The following is a 9,766-nucleotide window of genomic DNA, read 5'->3' as shown; positions in this document are numbered from 1 at the left end:
CTACAGGTTTTTTTTTCGCTGCAAAACTCATTTCTTGGCGGGTGTTTTTGGATTGTGCTAAAGGTGATGTTCGTCATTAGAAGTGCGGTAGACATACTTTGTGGTTGATTTAGGGATGGCCTTTGTCGATAACTGGGCGGTGGGTAAGGAGAAGGTTTGTTTATTGGCTGAGTAATGACATTGTTAGGTTGGTGGGAAACTTGGCTGTATAGGAATGGCAGTCACAGCATGGGCTTCTCCCTCATTCTCACCCTCTTCATTTGCCCTAGTTTTTTTTGGCATTTATCAAAGCATGATGATCAGATTTGCCTCTTTTTAGACCCACTTTGATCCTTTTGTCGGTGAAGACCAAATACGCAAAACTTTGAAGGTGCGTAGCCCACCATCTTTTCATAGTAGAATACCGATAATGTGTCTACCATCATGATTATCGTCTCTTTTTCCATCATTGGGGGTACCACTTGAGCTGCCAGATCCCTCCACCTTTGGGTGTATTCTTTGAAGGATTCATGCTCCCTTTTGCACATGTTTTGTAGTTGCATCCTATCCGAAGTCATTATACTGACACCGCCTAATGGAGGCAACCATTAGGTCCTTCCAAGAATGGACTCGGGAAGGTTCAAAGTTAGTGTACCAGGTAACAGCTACCCCAGTAAGACTTTCTTTGGAAGGAATGTATTAGCAATTTCTCATCTTTTGCGTATGCCCCCATCCTCCGACAATACATCTTTAGATGGTTCTTGGGGCAAGTAGTCCCCTTGTACTCGTCAAAGTCCAGCACCTTGAACTTGGGAGGGGTGATGATATTGGGTACTAGGAACAACTCTTCTAGGTTAGCAAAGGCATAATCTTCACCTCCTTCAATGGCCCTGAGCCTTTCCTCTAGATGATCCAACTTTCCCATTTCTGCCATAGCATGAGGGTTTTTACTTGTTGTGGAAAGCAAGAGGCGTAGTTGTGGGTGATACTGAGGGCCTTCCAAAGGGTTTTGTAGGGGTATACCACCAACTGCTTGCCCTTCCGTGGCATATCCGAGGCAAGGCTCGAAGTCGGCTAGATTGTGGTGGGGAATTTCATGTGTCTCCCTCACGGTTTAAGAGACATATGCATGATCAGTTTGGGGTTGTTGGCTCTCAATGGGTATAGGAGTGGAGTTATTGACATCCTCATTGGGAGTGTACGCCACATTGGGTGGCATATAGTTGAGAGGCAAGCCATATGGCGGGAAGGCATGCTCGTTTTGCGCATAATGGGGGCCGCCCCTACTTCCCAAATCTTTACCTACCATATCTAAGGTTGGATGATTCATTTGGTTAAGGCCAGATGGGGGCATCGGGTTCACCTTAGCAACAACGCTGGTAGCGGCAATTGCAACCGCATTGGCTTCTATTATCTTCTTCACACTCATCATGGCCTCCATCATTGCGGCTATTGGCTCTTTCATGGCCTCCATGTCGGCCTCCATCTTCTCTTGCACCTCCTCTGCTTTACCCATTACTCTAGCTCTAGCACAGGTTTGGTAAGGGCGTCGTAAAGCGGGTTCTTTTCTCTTTTATAATAATGATTAAGTTCTCTTTTTCTTTTTTTTTAGGAAAGAATGTAATGAACAATGCAACCAATGAAAAGCATGGATGTATGCGAATGATGCATAGTTGAAGTATTGCAAATTTTTACGCAGGACATGGGGTTGAATCAATTTAGATTTTCAACATGGTCCATGACATCTTTGTCAAGGTGAAACTGGAGGTAACAAGGACATCAACAGTCCTAAATGTGTTTGGCAGTAGATGACGCAGCAACGTAACTCGATCCCAATTTTTGCAAGATGGTTACTTCCATGCTTCAACTTGACTTGCTGAACCCTTTCGTAAAAGCATGAGCTTGGTTCAACCCCATAATCCAAAGAATGACAATTTGATCGCCAATACTTCGACAACATTTTATAAAGATGAAAGACTCGGGAATACACATGCTATGCATGGAAAATGTAATTATGAATTTGAGATGCCTGAAGAAACATCTTTTCTTAGTTAACCATGCATTAGGTACCATGCTCAATCATTTTGTTTTGTTGTTTGTGTTTTTTTTTTTAATTTTAGAAATGGGTTTATGATCCCAACATGGTTGGCTCATGGTACCTAACACATGCAACTAAGAATGCATCATGAATTTTCATGCTTCCCTTTTTTTTTGTTTCGCAGAGGAAAATGCAAGGATCATGCATGAGTGAACATGAAAACAAAAGGTATGCAGTTTGTAGAACAAAAAGTTTGTTGAACACATATGCATGATGATGCAATGACTCATGCAAAATGTGATGCTGGAATATGATAACGAACAAATGTAGGAACGATATGCTCATTATGGTGCCATGAAGAGATGCTTATGCGATGCATGATATGAATGCATTTACGGACACGAGAGCCCGGAAAATCATCTCTCCTTACTTGCGCATTTGGGGGTGTAGTGCCCCATGTGTGCAGTTCAGAAGACGATATGGATCTTCCGACTTCCCACGACAAAAGATGAGACCCACATACAACGCATGTGTGACGGCATGATGCAGATGCGCAAAAGCGCAACATGGGGATTTACACAGCATGGCAATATCCTCAAATAATCATAAGCAAAGGCGTACATGACATTTAGGTTATATGCATGACAGTGTTTAAAAGGCACGCAGCGTGTCTGCTTCGTGCCCCTATTTTAGGGACCTATAGGATAATATCTAGAGGTCTCTAATAACTACTCCCAACGATTCATAGCCCACACGGTTGTTTTCTAGAGGTATCATCACTCAAGATAATAATATTGTGGCGGTATGGAATACCAGCGACAACATATTATAAAGAGAGAAAGCTCTAGACGAGGTTTCACTATTATCAAGCAAGTCGGAGACCTAGCATGATCATAGATTCACCTCCACTCCTTAGATTCCCATGAACCCGGGTATAGGGCCCCTTTTTTTTTTACTCAAACCCGTGGGTGCTTAGAATGCAGTGTAAAGAATGTGAAATAGACAACAGTTATTTACATTTTTACACAGTTCAACAAGTGCACACACAAAGTTTCACAATTCCACAATTCCTTAAAATAGGCCTAACTCACAAAAAGTCCCTAGTGGAGTCGCCAACTGTCGCAACATGCCCTTTTGCGGGCGTGCGAGGCGAGGCTCACGGGTGTGCTTTCCAAAGGAGGAAAGATGGGCGAAGTCGCCACCAACGTTTATTTGTTGAAAACGTCGGAAAAACCGAAGGAAACCGATCAAAACAAAAATTCTAAGTTCGGGAGTTGTATTTAAGTTTGAGGAAGGTATTAGCACCTCTCACGTTTGTCTCAAAGGACAACAGCCTATTTTTAGAATTGTGAAATTGTGTTATCTTACCTTTTATTTCTTTTTTATTTTTGAGGTCGACAAAAGCGGGGCTTCTGCTCCTACGTACCCTCCATCGAAGAGGAAATCAGACCTACGTAGTTCTTTCTTTAAGAGTGAATTAAGAGATTCTTTTTACTTGAAGGGTGATCATTTTAAGGCGTTGGACCTTAAAAATGATCCATTTACTTGATAAGGAAAACTGAGATGATAAACTTTCAAACCCTTTTTAGTGACTTTTTTGTGGACGAGCTTGACTAGGCGGGTTGATTTTAGCCTTAGTTTCACTTTAGTTATTAGTCAATTCAATTAAGAATGAGAAATTCCAAAGAGAAAACGTCTGATTGATTTTTTCGCTTCATTTTACTAAAAGGTATTTTTTTATTATATTATTATTTTACCTTTTTTTTATTTCCAACGTGGTTATGGCACGACCGAACGGTCGGAATTCATTTTAACCGAAATTAACGGATGATACAATTCAAATGATCGATGGAAATTTATTTTATTATTAGATTAGGCGAGAAATGACTTAAATAAATGACTGAAGCAAGTCAAAGGGGGTATAGAAAGCGAATGAAGACGAGAATAAAAATACATGAAACAAAATGTGGACCACCACGGGTACATAGAATGAATTGAAAAGCTCGGTTTGAGGTACTTACCCGTTGTAGACTGAAGAAAACGAAGAACGAACGATGAATGTTGAAGAACGGTCGAGAATCTTCGCGTAATTACTCATGAAAACGTTACGGAAGCGCCTCGGCTTGGATTTTCTTCACGGAAACAATTTTCCTCAGCAAATTTAAGAGAATACGCAGTGCCAAGAAGGCTGAACCCTTATCTCTTCACTCCTCCCCCTATTTATAGCAAAATAGGGGAGGAGCTTGCCACCCAGCTCGCCCAGGTGAGCTTAGCTTGCCCCGGCGAGCAAGGTTGCTTCCTCCAGAAGCAACAGCCTTTTGGAGGAAGAATCTGGAAGGCCCAAGTGGGCCTGGTTGCTATTTGTACCCCCTTTTTTACTAAATGCACCCCCCTTTACCTTTTTTGGTAATTCTTTTTCCGTAACGTTACGAAACTTTATGAATTTCGTGATGATACTTATTTCCCTTCCGCAAGGTTACGAATCTTCATGGATTATGTATCTACTCTTTTTTAGCTTTCGAAGAAGTTACGAAAACTCACGGATTGCGGAAAACGCCTCCTTTCGATTTCCGTCACATTACGGAATTTTCACGGATCGCGTAAGCTTGCTTCCTTGTGATTTGCGGAACGTCTCGGGACTTCACATATCGTGCAACAAAGGGTGCCAAGTATCTCGAAGCGGCCAATCAAAGGTTGTATATCATCAAATAATAATCCCCGGACGAAATTAGGGTATGACAGGTACAGTAATAGGGTGTTTTTACACTTCCTTTGAAAAACCCTAGAGAATGAGACATTGTAAAAGTTATCTTTTTATAACAATGAGGTTATTTTTGCGGCATTCACTGAACCCCGGTCACATTGGCGTGATCAGAATTTCAAAATGATGTTTCCTTTTTGTAGAACCCAAAACACCCCTCAGCCCTTTATGTTTGGCAGGGGTATTTGACTCCGAATGTTTTCATTGACCTTGTTTTTTAAATCTATATTGGTTTTCCTTCAATTTGGCATATAGAGCCTTACGTTTGGACTGAAGAACATGAACAAAAGAGAGAGACCTTAGAGCGATGCAAAGAGGAACAAAAGGATAGATCACAATAGGTGATGGGAGTTTATTATAAATTTACTGTTTTGATGCCACGGTTAGGGTCAGGGAACCGAACTATGGGAACATATGTATGTCCCTATTGCATGCTGATTTTGTTTTTAGAAAACAATGTCTTTGAAGAATGGGATGCGATATATTTATTGTTGATGAATAACGTTATTGTCTTTATTAGACTTGTGTTGTCTGAAGACCTGGGTAGTGTGAATCCCAGGCATGAAAGATATATCTATATGCGGAATGCGACTTACTGTTGATGTTGCTATTGATGACTTAAATTAATATGTGGTGATGTTGATATTTATGATGATATTGATTTAAGATGACGTTGTTAGTTATGATCAGGTCAACATGAATGGATGTTATTATTGATGATTATGCTGATATGGAATGAGGTTGTTGTTTTTTATAATGCCATTGAGATGAGATGATGTTTATGTTGAGAATGATGTTGAAATGAAATGTTGATGATGTTGGAAATGCGTTGAGATGATGCATGTTGTGTATGTTCATGGGGGGGTGCATTGACCTTGTCGGATGTCTCTGGTGGGGGAAAATAGAGTGGTTAAAGAGTTTAAGCATGCCCGAGGGGATGTCTTAGGATCTTTAATTCATCCATGGTCCTTGCACTTGATGGTGCCCATGTTTCATGCCTCATATCACACTGGAAATAGTGTAAACAATGGTAGTATGTACTTGTAGTTCCTTGTGAGGAGGACTACTTCTACTAGGGGGTGTGTCACTTGGTTTGGGAACTCCCTTATGGCCCAGGCTGATCACCATGGGGGGGGAGTTACAGTGCACGATAGGGTGGCCTCGACACTTACTGCATAGTTTCCCTAAGTGAGGTGTCATGAGGACATGCTTAGGCTATTTCCTTGGGGATGGTACGGTACCACATTACATCTGAGAGTTGAGGTCAGGTGCATGCATCATACTGAGCAATGATTGATGGGATCCATGGATGGATAATGACTGATTCTTGAGTGTGTGTGTGGATCAATGTATGTTTATGTATTCTTATGATAATTTGTTAATGTGTTTCTTCTAATTGTGATTGTTTGGTTTTTATGTTAATTCTTTTATAATGAACTCACCCTTGCAATTTTGTATTGTGTGGTTGATACCTGTGATGATCGCAAACCATGTTTATGGGAGCAGAATGACAACAGTAGGGTGTAGGAGGTGAGATTCTATTGAGGAGCCGCCAAGCCGACGTGATAACGTTGGGATTATTTTAGGAGAGAGTTGTGTTTTGTTAATCAACTCCTCCATAACTAATTTATGATTCTTTTGTTGAACTAAAAATGTAAATCACATATTTAATTATATGTATGAACAAATGTACTTTCCATTATGTGTATGACACGTACTGAGTTACTATTCCTATATGTATATGTATTCACCTAAGTAATGGTGTGTTGTTTGGTGAATGTATGTCGAGAAAAAAATTACTTTCACTTTTCACAAGCAAATTAACGGAGTTTTCATTTAAAATTTGAAATAATCGCGATTTAGAGTGGTGATATCGTAGCGACGAGGCGGGTCGTTACATGTTACACATGTTTCTATTTATTGCCTAGGTCACTAACAAAATTTGTGAATTTCATTTTCGTTTCATGTAAATCTAAGAGGAATATTCCAAGGATATGCCAAAGTCATCTTAGAATATTCCAAGACTATGCCAAAGGCATCTTAGCATATTCCCTTTAGATGCCACGAGAATGAAAGGTATAATTGTTTTGCTATAATTGTATGTTGTTTCTGTTTTTGTTGCTATTTTTTGTTTTTCTATAATTGTTTTGTTTTGTTGTTTTACTATTTTTACATACATGAAATAAAAAATAATTAAATAAAGATTTTGCAGTCGCTATTTTCTAATGTCTTTGTTGAATTTAGGCACTTTTCATGTTTTTCATAAGATTTCTAACTTATATAAATTGTGAGAGATGTACCATTTTTAGTTGAGAAGTTTCATGCTTGATGTAAACCATTGTTGCAATTGTTGAAGTGCTAAGTAGGCTTGGAAAATAAAATTTAAGGTGGATCGTGAGTGATAGAATTATGCCTTATGAGTTTTTTTTGGCTTTTGTGGATGGATTGCACTATTCCATTCATGTTCTTTCATGTGTGATTTCACCCTTGTGCTAGATTACTCTAGCTTTTACCTTGCTTCTCTTGTCACTCCTTGTTGTGCATGCATTGATTGAGATGTTTTAGGCCTTCTTTCTTTTAGCCACTAGCCAAATAAACCTACCTTGTATTGATATCCATTGCCACCCTCTTTGAACCTTTAACCCTTTCTTTCATTTTGTGGCTTATTACAAGCCAAAAAGTGGAAAACCATGTTGTCCTAAACTTTAGGGAGAAAAGGGACCTTGCAGTTGTTTTGGGAGTGGTCTTCAAACAAGTGTGTGGCATTTGTGTTTTGTTTATATGAAAGTTTCTTTATTTTTTTCATTTCATTTTCTTTTAACTTGTTGAAAAAAGGAAACCAAAGAAAAATAAAAGAAAAAGAAAGAGAATATAAAAAGCATAAGAAAAAAATGGAAAAAAGCAAAAGAAAAGAAAAAGAAGGGAGTATAAAAAGCAAAAGAAAAAAAATGTACAAAAAGAAAAAATAGAAAAAAGGCAATAAATGTGTTGTGGTTCATTTTCATTCTTATAAGTTATTTTTATTTTAATTTTGTTGTTCTCCATTTTATTTCTTTGTTTCTACCCCTCTTTTTACTTGTTGGCTTACTCCCAATTGCCCCTATTTTCCCTTAGTTTTAGCCTAAATATCTTTCTCATATCCACCCTTACCTATGCCATACATTACAACCCAATAAATGCCCTTTTGATCTTTTGATGCATGTGTAGTTCAAGTTGAATGGATTAGAGTCTTGTCAAAATTTAGATGTGCTAGTTACATGTGGTGCCTGAGTGCAAACACAAACCCATATACATTTGGTGAGGTTGAGTGTTGTTCTTTGAGAGATTTCTATCACCATGATACATTCTTAATTTTGACTTGAATACTTTTCCACTTTGCATTTTGTGATCTTATGTTCATGGATTGCTTGTTACCTTGATACAATTCTTCCATTTTTAATCTTTCTCGTTTTTTTTTTGCATTGTTAAGATCCATTGAAAAATATGTATTCCTTGTTAATTCATTTCTTTTAGTTGTGGTTTTACTTTAGTTTGATTTTTCTTAGTCTTTCTTTTAGCTTTTCCCTGGAGTGCAAAAGATAAAGTATGGGGGAATTTGATTAAATGTTTTTAGTTTAGTATTTTTCTATTCATCTTAGCTTATTTGACCTCTCTTGGAGTCTTATTTTCTCTCCTTAACTCAGTTTGGGTCTTAGGCAAATAATTGGGCTTAATTGATAATTGTTGCATATTTTCAAATTTTTGTGCTTACTTGACCTATTTGCCTTGTGCAAGACCTATAGGGCGCTACAAAACTCTAAATGGAGCATATGAGTAGTGCCTAAATTACTAAGGAAAAGAGATACAATTTTTTCAGGAATAAGCCATGGAAGAAGGAGCTTCACCACTAAGAGAATGCCTTAGATAAGAAGCTTAGAGAGGAAGCTTCCCTAAGAAGATTTTTAGAGAAGCTAGAGGTTAGCTACACACACCCCTTTAATAGCTCAGTTCACCTCCTTGAGACGAGAAGCTAGAGCTTAGCTACACACACCCCCTATAATAGCTAAGCTCATCCCATGCCCAAATACATGAAAATACAAAAAGTCCCTACTACAAAGACTACTCAAAAAACCCTTAAATACAAGGCTAAAACCCCATACTAATATAATGGCCAAAATACAAGGCCCAAAAGAAGGAAAAACTTATTCTAATATTTACAAAGAAGAGTGGACCCAACCTTGGCCCATGGGCTCGGAAATCTACCCTGAGGTTCATGAGAACCCTAGGGCCTTCTTTAGCAGCTCTAGCCCAATCCTCTTGGAGTCTTCTATCCAATACCCTTGGGGGTTAGGATTGCATCACATCCTTTCCTTATGATTTAGTCACAAGATATATTAGTATAATTAGTTAGAACCATTTTTGTACAAAAAAATAATTTAGAAACTTCTTGTGCAAGTTTGGAGATCAAACTCTTCTTTGCCTTTTTTCTCTCAACTGTTCTTCATTTTTCTTCCTCTCTTCAACTTTGTTATTCTCCTTTCTTGCACAAATTTTGTTGCTCTTCCACTGGTGATGATCATGGAAGGCCAAACAACTAATCAATCCAAGGATCAAGTCCAAGCAATGAAGAATTTGAGTTCAGGTCAAGTATTTCAAATCCTATGTGAATGTTCATCTTCTCCAATTCTATTTTCAATTTCCATGATAATGGGTATGTTTAGGATTGAAAACGAATTAGGTTATTGATTAATCTCCTAATTTCAAATTTAATCGCAGATTGATTGGATGATATTTCAATCTGATTTGTGATCTCAATGAATTTAGGGATTAATTCGATTGAACTACCTCTAATGACATTGACTAAACTTTCACAATATGATCATTATCTGTAGAACTTTGACAATTTGAATTTCTTGGATTTGGTGAACTGGATTGATCCTATTAAATTTGTTTCATATTCTGCTTTCAAAACTCTTCTCCTAGATTATGAAGTTTTGTTTGTGTGTTTT

This window comes from Glycine max, chromosome 12, assembly GCF_000004515.6.
Source record: "Glycine max cultivar Williams 82 chromosome 12, Glycine_max_v4.0, whole genome shotgun sequence".
NCBI classification, from domain to species: Eukaryota; Viridiplantae; Streptophyta; class Magnoliopsida; order Fabales; family Fabaceae; genus Glycine; species Glycine max.
This window is presented reverse-complemented; position numbering follows the sequence as displayed.